This window comes from Camelus ferus, chromosome 9 (genome assembly GCF_009834535.1).
Source record: "Camelus ferus isolate YT-003-E chromosome 9, BCGSAC_Cfer_1.0, whole genome shotgun sequence".
Lineage (NCBI taxonomy): Eukaryota > Metazoa > Chordata > Mammalia > Artiodactyla > Camelidae > Camelus > Camelus ferus.
The window spans coordinates 79,763,438-79,785,836 of NC_045704.1; the positions used below are offsets into that span (position 1 = coordinate 79,763,438).

Consider the following 22,399-nt stretch of genomic DNA (forward strand, 5'->3'; position numbering starts at 1 on the left):
AGAAACGAAAGTGGAAATAGTAAAAGACCACACATTTAGGAAACGAAAACACATTTCTAAACAATTCATGGATCAAATAAAAATCATAATGAAAAAAAATTAGAAATGACTGATAAAAAATACTACATATCAAAACTTGTGAGATGCAGCTAAAACAGTAATTAGAGTGAAGTTTCTAGCTTTGAAACTTATAGTAGAAAATAAAAAAGGTTAAAAATGAGCTAGCTATGACTCCAACTTAAGAATGAGAAAAGAACATTAGCCTACACAGTAAGGTAGAAAGAAAACCAAGAAAACCATGATTTCCAGGGAGACCCTATAAGAGAGAATTGGCAATTGATGGATCATATAAAATCACCGATTTCCTCTCCTAGAGATTGTCTTGGGACCTCACTATCCCACACCAATGCACTAAGGATTGTGTGGCCCTTGTAGGCTGCAGAGCAGACATCTGCACTATTGATCCTGCAGCGGGTGAACTTAAGTGCTTAGAAAGCTTTTTGAGGAAGGTGCCTGGTGTACCCCCAGCTCTCTCTAACCCTGGTTGGTGAAGCAGTGACAGGTGTGACAGTGACCACTGAATATTTTTCCATGCCTGCACAAGCTGGCTGATCCTCTGGTGCCCCAAAATATTTAATGCACCCTTTGGCAGTTGAGCCAAAGCAAGAAAACAGCATTTCTTGAGTCTCTTCACTCTCAGTGGTTCTTTTTGCTTTTATTTATTTATTTTAACTCTGCACCAGAAAAGGCAATTAGAATGAAGAAGTCACCATCCAAAGTGGATGACTGCGGACAGTAAACAGAGCCTCTTTGGAGGCACAAGGTCAATAATGACTCATTTGAACTCGCTGAAGAGACCATTTGTCAGCAAGAACAAAAAGAAAATGGAAACCAAAATCCCAAGGCCAAGAGCCTTGCTGTTTATACTGACTGGAGAGGAGAGAACTGTTCTCAGCACGGGCAGGTCCAGCAGGTGGCATCCTGGGCAGAACCAACAGGTATCCCCTCCCCTCCATCAGCACTCGTTCCAGTTACAAACCTCTGCAGAATTCATTACAGTATTTTAAAACCAGTGGAGAAAAGTTTAATCCATATGTTTAGATTAGCCATGCACACACATATCAAGAAATAAATAAATTAAAAGCAGAGGGGAATAGAGAACAAAACAACCAAATTAACTGAGCTTTGAGCGAGTGCCTAATAAACTCGACATTTTTAATAGGCATGTTGAAATCTCCCCCGTGTGCTAGTGCCGATGATAATAATTGAATGCATAAGAGAGAAAAATCTGTTTAAAATAGTGACAGCAACTAAAGTCATTAAGAGTTTTAAAATTCAGGTTTCTGTTTTAAATTCAAGGTCTGTGGCCCCTCCTCGCTTTGTTACTGTGGCCTTGCCTCTGGTGGGGTTATGGAAAGAGCTCTGGGCCCATGCTGAGAACCCACCAAATTCCCCTCCTGGGGCCTGAGGCCATAAGGCTCCCAGGTGTCAAGATCCTAGAGGGACAGGCCCCTTTGGTTTTAGGGTGCCCTTTCTGCAGGAAAATCAATCACCCTGTTTGTGAGGCACAGAAGCAGTCGCACAGAGCTTCTCGGTTGTATCTTGGGGGGGGGAGGGTTGGACTCCCTTCTCCTGCCCCTGCTACCCCAGCCCAGAACCTGAAGGAAATAAAAAGTCCTTTTTTTTTAAATTAGAGATGAAAGTCACATAACATAAAATTAACCATTTAAAAGTGTACATTTCAGTGGCATTCAGTACATTCACAATGTTGTATAAGCACCTGCTGTATCAAGTTCCAGAATGTGTTTTATCACCCCAAAGGAAAATCTTGCACCCATTTTACAGTCCCTACTCATTCTCTTCTCTTCCCAACCCCTGGCAACTACCAATCTGCATTTTATTTCTATGGATTTACCGATTCAGTCTATTTCTTATAAATGGAATCATACAATATATCATCTTTCACGTCTGGCTTCTTTCACTTAACATGTTTTCAAGGTTCACCCACATTGTAGCATGGCTCAGAATTTCATTACTTTTTATGCCTGAGTAATATTTCATTGACTGGATATATCACATTTAGTTTATCCATTCATCTTTTGATGGATAGAAGGTCCTTTGGGGAGGTGCTTTGGGCTCATATTAAATAAATGGCAAGAAGATTATGAACATAATTAAGTGACAACTACAAATTATTAACCATCCAATCATAAATTTTGGTTTAGGGTACATTAGAACTCCAGCTCTTTAAGTTTAGGAAAGGATTGTTGAGTTGTTGGATTGCTGGATGGATGGATGGATGGATGGATTGATGGATGAATGAATGGAAGAATAAGTGGGTGGATGCATTTGTTAAATTCTCTGAACTTAAGAGTTCAGAAACCCAGACTCCAGCTCTATCTTTGCCATAGAATAGTTCTATGACATACAAATCACTTCATCTCTATGGGCCTTCATTTTCTCACAAGAAGGACTAGACCAGAAGGTCATTAGACCAGATATTTTCTTGTGATTCCCAGACATCACCCTCCTCAATACTCTCTCAGGATAGAGGAGAATATTGGTTGACTATGCTGAATTACAAGAACAATTACACAGAGGCAGAAAAATAGACAAGCTGATTTATAGATGGATTCACATGACCTGAGTATTCTGTTATTGCTTTTCAATCTGAGTTGAGTTCATCAAAGACTTTCATTGTGATCTTATTAAGTCCCTCATCCCCTTATAACCTACTTTGTGCTACACCCCAGACCTCCCTCTTCACTCGTTGCCATACACTGTCCTCTAGTCATCCTTTCCTGGTTGTCTCTACTATAAGCTGTGTTTTTCCAAATTTATGATTTTCTTCCTTTGGTAAAACAATTGAACTCACAAGGCTAGACTCCTGAGCTGAAAGGCCCGATTTTCTAACAGTCCTCATTTCCCAGCAGGCCAGCACAGGTCCCAGAGCTGACTGTTAGCGGAGGCCACTTCTCCCACCCAATTACCACCAACATCTTGTGCTTGTGGGTTATTTTATCAACAAATTTGTGTACAGCAAGTTGCCATGGAAATCAAAAAGTGATTTGTTGGTACTGGTATCCTGAAAATAAAGTGTGAGCCAAGCTGAAAAATACCAGAGGTAGGGGAAGAGGAGGGCTATCAAGAGAAATAGAAAAGATGTTTTTTCAAGAAAGGTTAGGGAGAAGATTCCTGTGTCATCCTAGGAGGAAAGTCCAGGTAGCACTAGAGAGAGAGGACAAGGCCACTAGGTACTAGACTTGGCCCCACCGAGGCTGATGCTCATCTCCTGGTGTGGGGAAAAGAAACTCTGAAGTTCTACCCACTGCTTACTCCTCAATAATGAAGATTAAAAACAGCAATTAAGTTAGGGCTGGTAATCTGACCCATTAGTATGCATCTTCCCGAGATCAGAGGATGGTTTTGTAGAGCCTTGAGCTGGCCTCATGGATCACCATGACAGTAACAAGCTGGGGTGGTAACTGCTTTTGCTTCAAAGAATTTTCTCGGCAGTTCTCCTCCCCGTGGCCACAGATTGGCTCCTGGAGGACACTCACTGGGGTGACTCCCTGGGAGAATGTCCAGGATAGAGTGGCTCTGCCGGGCCACCACCCCACCCAGTCACTGTGGTCAGTTTGGTAAGGAGGCAGTCCCTTTGCTTAAGGATCAGAGTTGCCTGGATTGGCCAGGTCTGAGTCTATCTGCTCAAGTTTATGTACCATTCTGAGCCCAGGATTTCTCATCTTTTAACTCAAACAATCTCATTTGTCTTCCGTGGTTGAAAGACTATGTGAAAGCAGCTGACATAACGTTGGACACACATAAATGTTTAATAAATGTGTTTCTTCCTCATAGTTAATTGCAAATCCAGAAATCTCTTCCCAAGGAAGAGGCTCTTCTGAGGCAGCCAGATGTCACCTGGGTCACTACCTTGCGTTGGGTGCCCAAGGTAGGGAGGGGAGACAGAGCAGCAGACTGGAGAGGCAGAAGAGGGAGCACTGGGGACCTGGGTGAGCAGCAGGTTTGTGGTGGGCGAGAAGTGTCTTCCTGCCCTAACACCTTGAACATGCTTCCCTGTCCCTTCCTAGGGAATCACTATTGATCTTCTCATAGTCACCTACCCCTTTGAGTGATTTCAAGTGTGTTCCTCTTTCTCCCAGAAGAACAAAGATGCCTTCCTTTCATCGTGGTTGTAGCAAGATTTGTATTCTGTTGAAGGATTTTTAGCCTTTGTGGAAAAGCAGAGATGGAGTAAGGGTTCTTTGCCAGAGCTCAGAAATCATACCAAAAAGGCAGCTTCCTACTGTACTGGCTGTGGTCACAGCCAGCCAGGTGTATGGCTGTTAGGTAGTGTCAGCAAGCAGAGACAAGGAACGGGCATGCAGCCCCAGCGCCTGGATATCTCTGCCTGATTCAGCAAGGGTCTCAGCCCCTTACCCCTCCTAACCCGACAACCTATCTCAACTGGAGAACTGACCCAGGCTTCCCACAAAGACTGGAGGATGTGCAGATCTCTGAAAATGCCTAGATGCCACTAGAGATTAGGGTCCTAACCCCAGTAGCAGCTTGCCTGGTGTGTGGAGAGAATCCTACTGGGCATAAGGAGATCTACGTTGACAAGCTGTGTGACTTGGAACATATCATTTTACCTCTCTGGGCTGTCTCCTTATTTCTAAAATGAGAGAATTGGTTTGGCTCATCCCTGAGGCACCTTTGTGGATTCAGAGAACCTATGATTTGAGGGTGTTTGTTTGTCTTGGAAGCATCAACTTCCTGTACAATCGTCCCAAGCTGGCATGGATGAGTTACTGTCACCCACAAATTGCCACCCGTTAACTGCAGTGAGAGATGGGTCCAAGAGTTAGGAATTTTATTTATTTATTCAGCAATTATTTATGAGCAACTACTAGATGCCAGAAACTCTTAAACATTAAAAAAAAAAAAAAAAGATGAAACCCTTGCCCACACAGAGCTTACAGTCTGATGAGGGAGCCCGAAAATAAGCAAATAAATAAGTAGATATGACAGGTCTGTGGAGAAACTGAAGCAGGATAAGGAGATAGGGATTCCGGGTGGTGGAGGGAGGGCTTTTTAGAGGGAGTGGTCAAGGAAGACCTCTCTGATAGGGAGACATCTGAGCAGAGATGTGGAAAAAAGAGGGAGCAGATTTACAGGAAGAAACTAGCTAAGGAAGAAAGAGGAAAAGAGAAGCCCAAACTGCCTTGGTCAGCTGTACCTCAGGCAGGCAGATTTCTATCTTCTTCAGGAGAAAAAGCAAGTTTTCAACCTAGTTCAAAATTCTCTACAGGAGCAGTGCTTAAAAAGGATCCTTATGTGACCATCTTATTATCCCCTCTTCTGACTTCCCCAGAGCCCTGGAGTCAGCCTAACCTGAATCAGGTGAACCCCATCACTTACTCTCAGATATTCTGACCTTGAACAAGTGGCTCAGCTTTTCTAAGCCATGTTCTCCCATCTGGCTAAGAAAGAAGTGAATGCCTACTTCCTAGGGCCATTGAGACACCTAAATGAGCTAATGTATTTCAGGTTTCTGGAGTTCATGCCCCTCTTTTTTTTCTTTTCAGGCAGGCTGCTCTCCTGGGTCTCCAAAGTCCTAAGAGAAGGTGAATTCCTGTGTTAGAGGTCCTTCGCTCCAGAGTCACATTTTCTTCCTAGACCCACAGATTTTCTAATGGACTAAGCCATCATGTTCTACCTTCAGTCTGAAATTCTTTCCTTTCCCTCTCCAGCAGCAACCCCAGCAGGGCTGGATGGCTTCCCTAGCCAGGAGAAGCTGGGCTGAGCTCCTGCAGAGAGCTGAGCTGGGCAGAGCCACCTGGAAGCCCAGGGCAGGAGGGCATTTGGACTTCAGCTCAGCTGTGACCACCGCACAGCTCACCAGAGCTCCATGGCTGGGGACAGGCTTGGGAGATGCTTACAAATTTGATAGTACAAGGAGCAGTTTAAAGTTTTATTTTACAAAACAGAATAAATTAAAAATGCATTAGGAATGAGGCCCTTACTTAACTACAGGGTGTGCTAATGGGCTTGGAGACTGTGTTGCCTCCTCCTTTAAGCTCTTAATGACTGAGCTTTAATGTATTTTATTTCTTGAAAAACAATCCCACAAGCACTCAGTACAGTTGGAAAAACATTTCTAAAATCATTAGACCGCTACACGGTAAATATTCATCACAACCACAGCTCCCACCTGCTTGCAAGGAGGCATTGATTTTTTTTCCTTGCCTGTTTTGCTCTCTCTTGCTTTTCAGTTTCTTTTCTGTTCTCCTTTCTCTCTGCTCCCTCCCCGCCAGATTCTGACTGAAAGCTGGAGCATGGCTAGGTAGGGCTTTCTCTGAGGAGATATATTTTCAAAGGGAGCGGAAGAGTCTGTCAATACTTAATCTGATAGGAACCACTTCACCACCTGTGATTTCTGGTGGGAAGTGGCCCTGGTGCCCTGAGGCTCCACTCCCATCCCTCAGCTGATGTCAGGACTGCATGATCACACAGTAGACATTCATTCGGTTGGCCATTCAGAAATCTGGAATCCAGTTCTAGCCCTGCTAATTGTCATGACATTGGGCAAGCCACCTCAATGCTCCAACCCTTAGAATAGGCACCTGTAAAGTGACAACACTGGGCAAATTGTCTCCCAGTTTATGCCCTCTGATCTCTTTAGCTGAAGAGCTAGACTGCAGTCTCACTCAGCCACTTACTAGCTTTGCAACCATGGGCAAGTTGCTTAATCTTTTCTTAAAGAGAGCCTCATTTTTCTCATTTTAAAAATTATATACATATGTGTGTGCATAAAATATGTATCTGCAAAGAGGGTATTGCAACTTAAAATAGATCAGATATCTAGAACACCCAGCAGAGCAGCCAGCACATGTTAGGGTTCAACAAAATTAATTTTCCGTTGCCTGATCCTGTAAGCATTCTTGTCCTCCTGTCCAGCACACAGGAGCTGAGTCTGATATGCTAGAGAGAGTTGGAGAGCACAGATGTCCTGGAGCAGCAGTGGGGTGGTCACAGAATGGGAGGAGGAGGATGAAGACAAACTACCCATTTGGCATTTTTGCCTAGTTGGGCCCATGGGCCCAGAATCTAGAGGAGATGGGAGTGGTTGGGCCTCTTCTGATGAATGTATTAACAGAAGAAAGAGCCTTCTCACAGATGAGAGTCACCAAGCCTCCACCTTCTTCCATGTACCTCCAGCTCCTCCCAAATATTTGAAAGCTGCATTTTATTTGTGTACCTCTATTTTGCAAAAGGCTTTAGTATACATTGTCTCATTTGGTCTCCAAAATCTTCTGAGGTGGGTAAGAGTGGTTGTGTCCTCAATTTACAGATGAGTAAACTGAAGTCCACAGAGATTAACCCCAAGGTCACAATGGTAGTAAGTGGCAGAGCCAGACCACACATCCAGATCTATCAATTCCACATCTAAAGATATTAACCAAATTTTTATTTACTCACAGCTCTTCAGGGAAACAATTATGACAGTGAGGCAGATCAGCACAAACATCATGCCCAATTGGGTGCGTTCTTAAATATCCCATGTGTAATAACCAACACTGCAGAGGGAACCAAGATTGCTGGTAGTCTCTTGATCCCTGCCCGCTGCCATCAATAGAGATTATGAATATAAGTTCCCAGAATTCAGCCAAGTTCCCAGCTAAGTGAGAAATTCTAGGGTGAGAGGCTGGGACCCTATTCTGAATTGTATATTTCTTTCTCTCCATAGTCTGTGAACATAGATCTAGCCTACTGTTTCTTTTTAAAAGGTATGTAGAGAGCTTATGACATGCCAGGCACTGTGATAAGGATTCATCATACATTATCTCAATTTTACAAGGTAGGAAACATCAAGACAGCTCCACAAAGGTAGGCATCATCGTCCCCATTTTACAGAGACATGAATCAAAGTGATTCTGTGGGTCACACAGACAATGAGACAGACAATCACACTTACAACTAGCTTCTCCCTTGCCTTCCTCTACTATAAAGATTAGAAAGCTAAAATATTGTCTTTTATACTTTTTCTTGCAATAAGAGAGTCTAGTCAACAAGACGTAAGACAAAGATCCTGGGTGAATAAATGGAAACATTTTTTAAGAAACAGACTTATTTAAGGGGGAGGCTATAGCTCAGGGGCAGAGTGTATTCTTAGCATGCAGGAGGCCCTGGGTTCAATCCCCGGCACCTCCCTTAAAAAATAAATTTTAAAAACCCTAATTTCCTCCCCCTCCAAAAAGAAAAAGAAAAAGAAAAAGAAACAGACTTATTTACTATGCCCCTCACATATTCTTCCTGAGTGTAACATGAGCATGAAGCTTGGAGCTGCAGCACCCATTTTGCAATCCTGAGGATGAAAATCATATGCTAAGAAGCCATATCAGGAAGAGAAAAGGAACCTGGGCCCTAGATGACACTCTTGAATAGCTTCATCAGCCCTGTACTGCCTACCTTTAGACTGATATGAGGAAAATGAACTCCTGTTAGCCCATGATTGTTTTGTTTTCTCTGGCTTGGAGCCACATCCAGTCCTAAGTCATACATATAGGGGTTATGAAAATCAAACTTGAGACTGCGAGACTATATGCCAAGTTTTTTACTGCTATATCTGCCTCTTGTCCAAATCCTAATGTTTTCCCAGTAGAAGAAGACAAAGACAAAAGCATTGGTGTTGAGTAAATAGAAAGAAAAGATTACCCAGAGCATCTAGTACCTATTTCATTCCTCCTACTCTCTTTCCCTCTAACACACCTGTGACTCACACAATGGTAACCAGGGATACCAAGGACTCAGATATCTTAAGTGCCTTTTCCCACTCCCCCTTCTCCAGGAAGTATGGGTCACTCCCCAGATGACATGAATGTTACTTCTACAGCTTAATACCATCTAGTCCTAGGGACAAGAGAAAGGAGGGAAATTCAAGAACTCAGTTCTCTCCTTACTTAAACAGTGATTGGAAGATAAAGCGTCTATCCTGCTGACTCTTTAGAAAATCAAGTGATAAATACAGGGACCCTAATCTTTTGTGCATGCACAGGGACGGCTGGTGTTTTCAGCACCTTGGAGAGTACTTACACTTTTCTGGCTCTTCAAAGGCCTTCAAACAATGCAAGGAGCTCCTGAACCTTCTCCTGATGACTTTTGACATAGCCTGCACTTTTGACTCTATTCCTGGAAAGAAGAGAGAGCACCTGGAACCTGAGTCTAGTGCACTGGAACCCTAGGGATATGCTCAATCTGCAAAGGAGAGGGAGAGATTTCCCTGTCCCGCTTCTAGCCACCCACTACTGTCACATGGCAAGTTTCAGTACTGGTGCAGTGCACCCGTGTCAGAGCAGGTAGGGATGAGTGAGAACACTGAGAACAGTGCCTGACATATGTAGGGGCTCAACATTATTGTTGACTAAATAAACAAACTCTGTATATCAATCCAGTAATAGTACTTATATCCTATGAAGACTAAATAAGATAATGCTTTTAAAATGCTTAGCAAAATACCAACATAGAAGATGTAGTTAATAACTGTTAGCTATAACCCTAAGAAAATTATATAAAATGTGAACAAAGATGTTCACTGCAGCATTGTTTATAAAATAAATATACAGCCTGCTTAGTAGTTCTTCCCATGTATTTTAATATTAGTATCCCCTTTCTCTTTGTCATTTGGTACTGTAAGTCAAGGTCCCTCACCAGCACCCCTGCCCTTGCTGTGTCTGTTGTATTTATACATACACAATATGAATGTTTTAACAATGTGGTAATCTGTATGACTGAAACATAAAAAGATGTTCACAAAGTGCTGTTGTACTAGGATGGTACTGACTGAGAACTTTACCCTTGGGAATAGAGCAGTTTACAGCAGAGACAGAGAATAGATGAAAACAAAATAATTATATAGTATAAGGGCTGAGTTTAAAGGAGATCTCTTTCTTAATCTTTAGACTCCCAAACTAACAAAATTGACAAAAGTTGAACTGATTTGGTGACTTTTTATCATGAAGCTATAAAATAAAGTCACCTTTTTAAGGGAGTATAGTGTTTGTCAAGAGCGTTTATCCACTCTTTATCTTCCCAAGGAAGAAAAGATGATGAAAATGAAACTTATCACCACCTTCAAGCTAAAAGAGTGGGTCCCAAGGGAATGGTTTACAAGTACTGGGGGCATATCCAAGAAGGAGAGCCTGACATCTCATTCTTAGGTTCTTCTAGAGCTGGGAGGAGAACACTGAGGGCAAGGGAGGGAGTACTGAGGTATTGCCAAGTGATGAGGGGACAAGAACTACCTCCTTGAGTATCCTCCAGATATTTCCTGTGCCCACAGGCCACACAGTAGGGCCATGGAAGGTGTATCAGCACAGTAGGTATGCTGAACTTGGAGACAAAAAGGAGTACCATGGGGACAGGCCCCTCACCAGCAGGACTGTCAGGTCCTCTGCCCATCTTAGCGACTAGATGGCGAAGAGCTGCAGTGGTGGTGACAACCAACAGGAAGGGGCAGCGACTTGCCAAAGTTACTCAGTGGGCACATATCACTGTTGCCTATATAATCACATAGTCACATAGGAGGTGTTGTTTTCCCTTTTGCTCCCCTGCGTATATCCCTATACAGGAGGGGTAAGGGCAGAGAAAAGAGAGAGGATATATGAGAAGACCAGACTACGCCCTCTGCCTCCTCCGTACGGTCTCTTCCAGTATACATTACAGATCTAGACAGTCCCTTGGGGATAGGAGGAATTTTGAGGAGAGTTTTGAATCAACCAAATACAGGATTGAAATTTTTAATGTGAAATACTAGGTTTAGTAATAAAAATGAAACAGTTTTAATAACTGAATATGACTAAAAGTTATGGAGACAGATTGAACTGTTGTCAAGGCTGTCTTCTCCCCAATGGGAGGAGATTTAATATAGCATGGTAGTAACAATTACTAGAAAAGTTAAATATTCCATGTTTATACCCTGATGAGTTTGAGACTTTATAATCAAACTGGTTACATTCATGATACAAAGTGCAAAAATCAGAATATAAAACTATACATGTGATATGCCTCTATTTTGTAAAATATACACATGGATTAAAGGAAATACATCAGATTGTTACGGGTAGATGGAATGAGGAATGATGAGTAATTTTAATTTTCTTCTTTATGCCTTTCTTTCCAAAATTTCCTCAGTGGGCACATATCACTGTTGCTTGTATAATCAGGAAAAAACATACAAAATCTGTACTTCACTGTGTGAGTGTTCTTCTCTGAGTTCCCCACTTTTGGTGCAGGTTCCCCTTAGCTTCCCTGGTGTTAGAGCATTCTTCAGGAAAAGGGAGACTAGTAATATTTGAGGGTGAATTCAATTTTCAATCTTACCAAGATTCTATTCCAGATGTTGACTTTAGTGTTTGGTAAAACTTCTATGTAGGAATGCTGAATCACAGCATCCCAGGAGCTGGACAGACCCAGATCTCAAAGCTCCACAGTCTTTCCACTGGAGTCTCTTGAAAATTTTAAAGGAATTGTGTTCTCAGGGGCAACTGATTCCTGTGTCAAGTGGAATTGGTTTTCCTAGGGCCAGAGTAGCAGAATAGCAAATGCATGTATTACATCTTGAGCAGCCTGGTGGGATTTTACCCATATAAATAATCCACATGGTGTCAACTCCAATTTTTCATCCTTTGGTATGAAGTATGCATGAAATAAGGTTAGAGATACAGGACTTTTCCAAGACACAGTTGTTTGCTTGAAGATGAAGCTTGAGTGAAATAGTCTATACAAAGCACAGTCCCAACATCTGAACTGCAGGCATCCAGATGTGCTCAGGTACAGTTAAAAGGGCCAGGGCCATCCAACAGACATTGGTTTCAACAAGGAGACAGAAGAAAAGGGTGCTCATAAGGGTTTTGGAGAAAGAAATAAAATAAGATTGTGTTTCTGCTAACAAAGAATTCTATTTGTTTCCATGTATTTATGCTATATTTCATTCATTTTCCATCAACAAAGAACCCTGAAGAAGGAAAACTAGGAGGATGCCAGAGAGGAATTTTCAAAGGCTCTGGCCATTGCTGGGCTCTCACCCCAGAAAAGTGCCTGGGAGCTCCGCCTAGTCTGGAAGATTTGGGAGGTTAGAACAAGGGCAGGATGAAGGAAAGACCAGTGGTCACAGAGGCTGAGTCCTCATGGTTTACATTTGGGATGTGAGTAACCCCAGTGACCTCCATTTGCCCCATCATTGGTAGGAGCCATATTTCCAGGCAAAATCAGCCATAAACATAGTTAGAGGAGATGCTCATGTGCTAAGAGAAGTTGTGGTCCCCTCCTGCTTCTGAATGTCCAACCCTTCTAACAGATCAAATCCTACAATTAAAAAGGAAGTCGTGTAACCATGTCCCCTAGAGCATAAACCAGTTCCCTAGATTCACATTAAGGTGCAAATGACTACTGTACTGAAAGTGAGTTTTCATGGCAGGATCAGGAGGTGTCAGGAGAGAAGAGAATCTAGCTGCCATAGAAAGAAAAAGAACGGGAGAGTGTAACAAAGTCAAACTACCTTCACCCTCTGGCTGGGAATTGGTGCTGTTTCCAGGGTACAGATACTTCCCGATTCTTTGGGAAGGAAACCAATATAAGTTGACATATCTTCTAATTATGCCAAATTAACTTCTCAGTGCTCGAAGAGACTTGATCTCTAGAAAGAGCCTCCACTGGGAATAGCAGATCTGTTAAGGCCAGGGGCTGGCTGCAATATGTGTGTGTGAGGCAAGAGGGACTCTTTCAATGATCAATCCATGAAGTGTTAGACTTTGCCCAATTTGCTTTTGGGGTAGCATGTTTAACTAGAGTTAATTTTCAACTGAGCTATACAAGAGATTGGGGAAAAGTCAGGAGATGCAAAATTAGGGGCAACCACCTACACAAAAATTACCTAACCAGCTTTTATTATTAGAAAATCATTTGTACTTTCCTTTTGAAACATTCCCATTATTGGCAAGATCTCCTTGATACCACCTCCAAGAATCCTCCATATTCTTTGACCACAGCATCTGGCTTTGTCTTATATGCAGGCTACTAGCCAGAACTTGGAAAGCTTTTGTAGTACAGAGATTTCCCATCATAGTGATGCTGGGTCAAAAAGTTGTAATGTGATTTCACCAGATCAGCTCATGTTAGCTTCAAAACAATTGATTTCCTTTCCTTTCCTGTTTCTTCCTCCACTTCCTTACCTATTGCCTTAACAATGGCCTTCTCGCTTTCCCTCTTCCTTTGGAGGAAGAGCTGCCCTTCCTCCTGCCCAAGGCCACACTTCCTCCTGTGCTCTGCGTCTTATCCCAACTCACACTCCCCCACCTCCTCAGGAAACAGGACCTTGTTCCTTCAGTTAGCTCCTCTCTTTCTTTTATCTTCATCTTCTAAGACTTCCTCCTTCCTACAATCACACAAACTTGCTCAAGTCTCTCATATCTTAAAATAAATAAATAAAAACTCCCTTGATTCAGTGTTTCCCTCACCCTCACTTCTCTTTACAATTCAGCTTTTTAAAAAAGAGTAGACTCCAATCTCTACCTCCATTTTCTCATCTCTCATTTGGGTTTCCACCTACCAGTCCTCCACCAAGATTCTTACTGTTCCCATTGAGAGATTCTTGTATTTGCTAAATCCAGGGGACTCTTTCTAGTCCATAATTTGCTTGACCTCTCTACAGTCAACTCTGATAACTGCACCTCTTCTTGAATTTGCCTTGATTTTCCTGACCTCACTTTATCTTTGTCATCCTCTAATGCTTGGGACATTTCCTCTTCATCTCTCTCACAAGCTTCTCTTTCTCTGCCTACCTTTTGAATGCTGATGTCCCCAGTGCTGTCCAGACCTCTGCCTTTGACTCTGTGCACTCTCCTTGGTGAAGCCCATCCTCTACACTGGCTTCAGCTGCCATCTATGTGATGATTCCCCCTTCTTCCTCTCCAAACTGTCCCCTGAGAACAAATCCCATATGTCCTTTTGAATATTTTAATTTTATATATATATATATATATATATATATATATATATATATATATATATTTACTTAATTTAGACAGAAACTTCAAATATAATATGTCCCAAACTGAACTCATATTTTTTTATCCCAGAACCTGCAAAAGTTAGGTTCTGTTTAATCATCTCTTATTGCCTTTCCTTCAATCTTTAAGATAAAGGCCAAGCTCTTTAGTACATCCTACAAGGTACTTCGTGGAATTATGGTTAACTCCCGTCTACCTCTCCTGAAAGCCACCTGACCCTCCAACACATCCTGAAGCACCTCCCCCCGTTTTTCTCCAGCAAGGCAAGACCCTTCACAACCCTATGAATACACCATGCTGTTACACTCATTTGCACCCGCTGAATTCTCTGCCTGGAGTTTCCTATAATTTCTCCGTTTGTTTTCAAAATCTTACTAAGAAGCCCATCCCCTGTGGACTCTCTACCTTATACCAGAGAAATGAGTCTTTGTTCTGGTTCTAAACCTTGTACATCCTTGGACTATTTTACGTATCTCATAGGACCCTACTTTTTTTTTTTTTTGTATTACTTATCTGTCTTTCCCACTGGGACTATGGGCTCTATTATGGGTCTTACTCTGTGTCTTATTTGTTTTCATGTTTCCTGAACTTTTAATTTCCTGGCTTATAATAGCAGATGGTCAGTAAATGCTTTTGGACTGAACTTATCTTTTTTCCTCATGGGTTGAGAATCCAAAGAACTAATATCTATGAGTGTTCTTCAGGAATGATGACTAACTCTAAAATGTTTACAATTATTGTTGAAAGGAAAATAAGTAGGTTTTTTTTTTCTCCTATTCTTCCTCTTTCTCTCTCATCCTGATTCTTCTCAACTCCTGGACAATTCAATGACACTCCTCAAAGTTGCCAAAAACAAGGAAAGATTCCTCCTCTAGAAAAGCAGAAGAGTGAGTAATGTTCAGCAAGGATGCACATTTGTCAAAGATTTATTCCCAACAGAGCATGTTTAGAAAATTAATATCATGTTTACTTATTATGGGACAATAGCTCAAAAAGGAAGTTTCTCACTAATTTCAATCAGTGTCAAGGTCAGTAATGTCAATGGAGAGACAAACAGATGTTCCTAATTCTGCAGTTTTCTGATGAAGGGGCAGGGATTCTAGATTTAGTTAATGAAAAGTAGAGAGCAATTAACAAGGCATTTTTCTCCCTAACACGTTAGAAAAGTCACTCTGTGAGTAACATTAAGAAAAAGTGTGAATGGGAGCTGGAGGAAAGACCAGGTATCAGTATCTCCATCCAGGAGCTTCCTCCCCTGTGGCCCAGGATCCTGGCAGAGAGGTCAGGGTGACCTTGGGAAGAAAAGATAAGTCATTAAATTGAGGCAAAAACCCACGACAGTGGTGCTTGTGGACCACATGCGCTTTCACCTGAATGAGAAGTAGATCAGGAAATACCTGTCCTTGGCTTGGGCAGGAGGTAGCAGCAGAGATCCAAATCCTTAATGGCCCCAAGTAGCCCTCTCTGATAGGGACCACCAGGACTACCCTGCCCCAGCTTTTGTCACAATTCCAAATTGTGTGCTAATGGTTTTACTAGAGGTTCTTTTGGCACTTCAAGCCCAAAAGGTCTCAACTGATCTCATTATCAGTTCTTCCCATCCCACCCCTACCTACCAAAATCTCCATTTCCTCCTAATTTCCTAAACCTGTTACTGTCCTGGACTCATCTTTACCCCTTCCCTTTTCATATCTAGTCAGATAGCAAATCTAATTTAATCTACCAATAAAATGCATCTCACATTCATCCTTTTCTGTCCACTCCCACTGCCATTGCCTTTGCTTAGGCCATGATCCCTTTGCTGGATTTCTACAAAGGCCTGTTGGCCTCTACAATAGCTGTTAACACCTGAGCTCTTCCACGTGGCTCTCAGAATTCTGATTATTTCCCTCCCCACCTTAAAAGCCTACAAAGGCTGCTGATTGCATGCACTATAAAATCCTGACTCTTTATTCTCTAATAGCTATGATTTTTAAGTATGCTCTCATACGTAAGGTTCCTTCTATTTTGACCACAATTTACATTTCCAGTCTTATTGCTCATGTTTAATTCACACAGATTTCTTTATTCAACCCCAAATATTCCTTCTGCATTGCCAATTTTATATTGTCCCTTAGCCCTGAAAACCTTGTCTGCAAAATGAACGCATCCCTCAGATGCCACCTCTGCCATTTGGGCTTCCTTCCCTGCCCCCACCTCGGGGATCTCTCCCATCTCAGGACCGTCCAGCACAGGATGTCTCTGCTGAGACACTGACGTCTTGCTTCTTGAATTGTAATTATTTATGTACCTATACTATCAACCCAGTGCTAGTCTGCAAGTATATCTAGGGGAAAGACTGAACCTTATTATATTAGCTCCACCCCACCCCCCCAATTTTAATACAGGGCCTTGCTCATGGAAGAATGAAGCACTGGATGAGGTGACAGAAGAATAGACTCCTGGGGCTTGAAGGAGGCTGTCCCACCTTGGATCGAGATTCTCTCCAGTGAGGTCTCCAGTGTCACCCACCCAGAAAATACTCTCAGTTGGTTTTCTCCCCCATACTTCCCCCAAAGAGCAACAAATGAATTTGAATCAAGAAATGGGAAGGATTGAGTAAAACAAGGATATCTTCCTGGAGTAGATAAGATTTGGGAATAATTTGGGGAGGAAAGCAAGGTGAGATTTCAGTTGGGGTCGAGGAAGAAGGTATTCAAGGAAAGAGGTAGCGGATGAACAAATACAGATGGCAGAGGGAGTGGTGTGGTTGTGATGGTGGACAGAGAGCGGTTTCTCTTGGCTGGAGCAGAATTGCTATGAGAGTGAGGAGAAATGAGGATGTTGAGATGAGAGTGGAGGGGATTCACGCATGGACCCTAAAGTCCAGGAAAGCAAATCAGAGACTTCCTTCTCCAGGGCCCATTCCTCAGCTTAGCCTCAGGTACCCACTGGTTCAGAGAATTTTGATGTCATGGTTAAGAGCATGAGAATGACCGGATTATGATCGTAGCTCTACCACTTCCTAGTTTATGTGGCACTGCAGGAGTAATTTAATCTTTCTGTGTCTCAGTTTCCTCATCTTTAAAATAGGGAGAAGAATATTACCTCCTTTATAGGGTTATTAATAGGATTAAATGAATAAAGCACTTAGAACAGTGCCTGAGCTATATAAGTGAATTATTTTATTATTCCTGGGGAGATCCCAAAACCAGGGTTCAATACTTAAGCATCATAAAATTTATCAAAATATACTTGTACCCCAATGTTCATAGCAGCAATATTTACAGTAGGTAAGACACAGAAGCACCCTAAATGTCCATCAAAAGATTACTGGATAAAGAAGTGTGGTGTATATATATACAATGGAATACTACTCAGCCATAAAAAAGAATGAAATAATGCCATTTGCAGTAACACGGATGGACCTGGAGATCATCATACTAAGTGAAATAAGCCAGAAAGAGAGAAAGAGAAAGAAAGATAGCATATGATATCACTTACATGTGGAATCTAAAAAAAAAAAAAAAAGACACAAATGAACTTCTTCACAAAACAGAGACAGACTCACAGACATAGAAAACAAACTTATGGTTCCCAGGGGGAAAAGGGGATAGGGAAGGATAAATTAGGAGCTTGGGATTTGTAGATACTAACTACTATGTATAAAATACATAAAACAGATAAACAACAAGGTCCTACTGTACAGTACAGGGAACTATATTCAATATCTTGTAATGGCCTATAATGAAGAAGAATATGAAAGGAATATATATATATATACACAAAAAAAACACTGAATCACTATGCTGTACACCAGAAACTAACACAACATTGTAAACTGATTATACTTCAATTTAAAAAATAAAATTCATCAAAACAGATCAGTCTCAGAACTCAGGGGACTTCCATCAGAAAAGAACTCTTAACATTCTTAACAAAGATGCACAGAACACCACTGGACCTGGGAGAAATGGCAAGGCCAGAGATGCCCTGAGAATTAAATAAACAGCTTGTGAGATTCCAAAGTCAAGTGTGGAGACCCACACTGGGTCCAGATCTGGGCAGGATACTCAGAGGCGGTACCTGGGCCAAGGACTGGGAGGACATGACCAGATCCAGTGGGGACAGGGTCAGGCCAGGGCAAAGGAAGTAGGGCAGAGCTGCACTCCCCCACCGCCCCCACCGCCACGAGGGCTGGGGACGGTGCTCAGCCTGAGCCTCATTAGCAAGAGGAAGCCAAACCTCAGAGCCAACACATCCTTGTGCTGTCTCAGAAATGCTCTGAGAAAGTGGGTAAACAGGAATTTGGGGAGGCTTTTTTGAAATCCCTGTGAACACATGCTTAGCCAAGAATATAAGTTGAGAGAAAGAAGCTGCCAACTTGTGAGAGGGGCTGAGTATTATGAAGACAGTATTACATCCCCCTCTGGGAAAGACGACTGACACAGCAAAGAAACATAATGAGCCGCAATATCCTGCCGCCTCTGCTGCTCCTTTGCAGGGATTGGGACGCGAATCTCCAGAGTGGGGGAGGCTATTTAATGCGGGTAAAAAGCAAGGTGGTTTGCAGTAAGTGTTTGTTAAGTTTTCCTTGGGCTTAAAAGGCCAGCAGGAGCCTTTCTTTGCAAAACAAGAAAGAAGGAAAAAACAAAGCCTGTGTATGGAGATCCTGCAAACTTTACCTTTTCATTAACTCTTCAGAAACTAGCAGAAAGGAGCCCCAGTGCTGACAGGATGCCCCAGCTCTTCCAAGCGGCCCTGAAAGGGCCCAGCTAGACCGTCTGCAAGGCACAGATCTCCAGGCAGAGGAAACACCAGCCAAGTGGAGGAGACAGCTCTCTCCCCCATACAGAGCTCGGAAAGAGCTATCCTTTTCTACTCACCAGGGAGCGAAGAGGAAGTAGGGATAAAACTTCTCTAGATGATTTGAGGGTGAGGTGGGGTGGGAATCAACATTATTTAAGTGCCTCCCCCTGCCAAACACTGAGCTAGACACAATGTATAAATTCTCTCTTAACAATGCCAAAATAAGATTCTAACCCTAGCCAAATTGATACATAATTAATTGGGGAATGAGGGAGGGAAGGAAGGAAGGAAGAAAGAAAGAGGGAGGGAGGGAAGGAAAAAAGAAAGTAAAAGAAAAGTCTTAGAGCCAAGCAGCATTCAAATCCCAGTACCAGGAATTCATTTCCCCCTCATGTAAAACAAGATTGTCGTCAGGTGAACGAGAATACCACGTGAAACTTCCTAGCTCAAAGCCTGGTACATAATTGGTGTTCAGTCAGTGTTTGTTCATTTATTAATTTGCCTAAAAGGTAGAGTTGTGGTTGTGCGAAGAGAATGGGGTATAGAATCTGCAGACCTGAATCCAAGTTGGATTTTGCCATTTTCAGACTGAATGACGTGGTGTTAAATCACTCAGCTCTCTGGCCTTCAAACACCTCCTTCTTGTGACTGACAAAAACAATTTACCAAATAGGATTATTGTGAAGGTGAAATGAAATGCTATCTGTAAAATGCTTAGCACAGTGCCCAACCCTTTCCAAACTCTGGAAGCAGCAGTTATTAGCCCCCGGCTGCTTGGTGCAAGGGCTTTTGGGGTTGAGGTTGGAAAGGCGCAGAGAGAGGTTAGCATCCTGAGCGTTTAAACAGGAACATGTATGTATTCCAAAGATTTTAGCCTGATCTTGGATGTTGTTCCTGCATGCAAACATTTAACCTCTAACCAGCATGGTGGTTTTAAAAGGGAAAGCCCATCATCTTATTGAGCTTCTGGTATGAAAGATGAGGGCCAGTGCTCGGGCAGAATGGAAACTGCCGGACATCTACCCGGAAGGATGCTGATCCTCCCAGCTCAGGAGGACAAAGTGTTTGGGGGCTTTGGGAAATCTGTTTCTACTTACGGTCCTGTCACACCCAACTTGGAAAATACTGTTGACCCACCATTTGCTGCAAAGAGGAGTAAGTTGCACCCCCAGACCACACAACAAATTGTCTTGCTGGAAAAAAGGCAGCTGAACAGTCTGCTGCAGACGGTGATGTCATGGAGGGAGCACTTAGGGGCAAGAGGAGGAGGAGGGAGGAAGGAGGAGGCAGCTGCCTTTACTGCTGGGTCCACAGAAACCTGCCCTGGAAGGTACTTCTCTCCTGATGCCTACCCTCCCTGCACTTGGCAGGCTGGGGAGCTGGAATGCTCTGAGCTTTTGCAGACTCATCTTTCATCTCCAATGACAGCTCATTAAGGAGTAGATGCTGCCTCTCCCCTGCCAGGTCTTGGGGAAGGTTGAGGTCGATCAAGGCTCCTGAGGCCAGGAAGAGGGAGGGGCCTGTGGCTTGGCCACTATGGAGAGGGGACAACGCAGTCAACTGGGCATGAGAAGAGCAGCGAGGGGCATGAAGTCAGCCCTGCAGGAACAACCCTCTGTCTGGAGGTCACATAAACATGGTCAGCTCAGGGCTTCCTTGGTTCGTAGGGACTGAACTAAAGTTCATTAATGTTTGCTCTCAGGCCCTTTGATTGCGATGGTCTTGTGTTTTGGAAAACATCCCATGAAACCATGGCTGGTGGCCAGTTTACCTTCCAATGCTTATTTGAGTTCTGGAAGGAGCTGGCTTGGGAAAGCCAAATGAAATTTTAACTCTCCCAAGGAATGGCCATTGAGGGGCTGACTGGGAGTTGATTACCTTCAGCACAGCTAAGAGAAAATCCAGAGTTCCTGCCTCCGCTCCTTTATCCAACCAAATATGTTCGATTTGGGAATGTCGGTGGCCCCATCTGAGCCTTGTTTTCTGCATCTGTAAAATGGAGAAAATTCTCATCACACGATGCTTTTTCTTCTTTTGCTTTTTCTTTTTATGGTATCTGTGTGAGATGATGAATGCTAGCTAAACTTATTGCAGTAATCATTTTGCATAACGTGTAAATCAAACCATTAGGCTTACACAGTGATGTATGTCAATTATATTTCAATAAGACTGGGGGAAAAAATGGAGAAAATAATGCCACTCACTTAACTGACATTAACAGATATTTACTGATCAATAAAACTGTGTGCCAGGAATCATGTTAATTAAATCGTTAATTTTGAGATGAATAAGACATGGTCTCTACCATCGAGGAACTCACAGTCCAATCTACCTACCTGTATCAGACTCTCTTACGTGCCACTTCAGATCACCCTGGCCTCACCCAATGTACCTTCATCTCATGTACCACTGAAGCTTCCAGGTTTCTCTGAGCTCCACCTGACTTTCCGTAGCCACAGCCTAACAGTGCCTTGCCTTGTGCCCCAGCTGCACAACTCTTGCCTCCTAAATTAGGGCTTTCCTGTTGACATCATGGCATGGAATATCTCAGGACCCAGCTTGGTACACACACACATGCCACCCAGAAATCCAGGGGAGTTAGTGCGTAGGGGGCAAAATCTTGACCACTAGGAGAGGGAGCCCATGAGTAAATTCTTCCCCAGTTCTCTCTGGATGAATGTTGCTAAGATGTTACTTACGTGGCTTCTCTCACACTATGCTGTGAAGTCAAGTAATCAGTCACACTTTATAGCAGCCAGTTGGTAACATACCCTCGAAGTAACTCTCCCCTTCCCTGCGCCACCCATCTTGATCTCATTACTCCCTGGGATTACACTTGCTAACAAAGTAACAGCATATAAACCCTTGTCTCTACTTTTCATTTTCAGTTTCTGTTTTCTTAACTCAAGCTAAGACAGTTGGTAACAGGAGTAAAAAGCTGCCCCTAGAAAGTAGACTCTCAGGATGGGATTTTAGAGGTGGATTACTCAGAGTCTGATGGCAGTAAGGATCCCACTGCTAAGAGCGATCAGGGTGGAGATAACCTGGACCACACAGTGAAATAAAAATACTAAACCTTCACTTCATGTTTGGAGATGAAGTGCAGGATGAGGTATTGACATTTGTGAGGGCTGTGGTACTGGAAAAGTAGAGAAGCACTGATAATTATACGGAGTGAGCTGGCTTTTGTTAACTGCAATGGAAACCTGGACTAAAGAAAATGATAGGGCGGGGAAGCTGCCAGCTCAAAGCACCACGTGAAAGCCAGAGGCCTTTCATGGCAGCTGTAAGGAGACTTTCATTGCCTAAAGCTTCAGGATACACAATGCTGAACCAAGCCCAGGGTGTAATTGTAAAGGTGCTATACCTGCCAATAAGCATACATGCTCAGCTTCCACTCTCCTACATTAGACTCAGGGCTCAGGTAGGAAAAAAGAGAGACTGTAAAACCTGCACTGGGGGCGTCTGAGTGGGTAGGTCTGAGAATCTCGAACCCTCAGATTCCTCAGAACCCTGCAAGCTGGCAAAAGTAGTTCCTTCTC

General features: G+C 42.9%; 1 protein-coding gene across 3 annotated transcripts in view; it reads right to left on the reverse strand.

Annotated features, from left to right (window-relative positions):
• The window catches only part of KCND3 (potassium voltage-gated channel subfamily D member 3), a 409,555-nt gene that overhangs the window by 282,276 nt on the left and 104,880 nt on the right, over positions 1-22,399 (reverse strand). For all 3 annotated transcript variants that reach the window (XM_032487334.1, XM_032487335.1, XM_032487336.1), the window contains exon 3: positions 20,736-20,846. The gene's annotated coding sequence lies outside the window, so the exon portion shown is untranslated. The remainder of the gene's footprint in view (positions 1-20,735; positions 20,847-22,399) is intronic.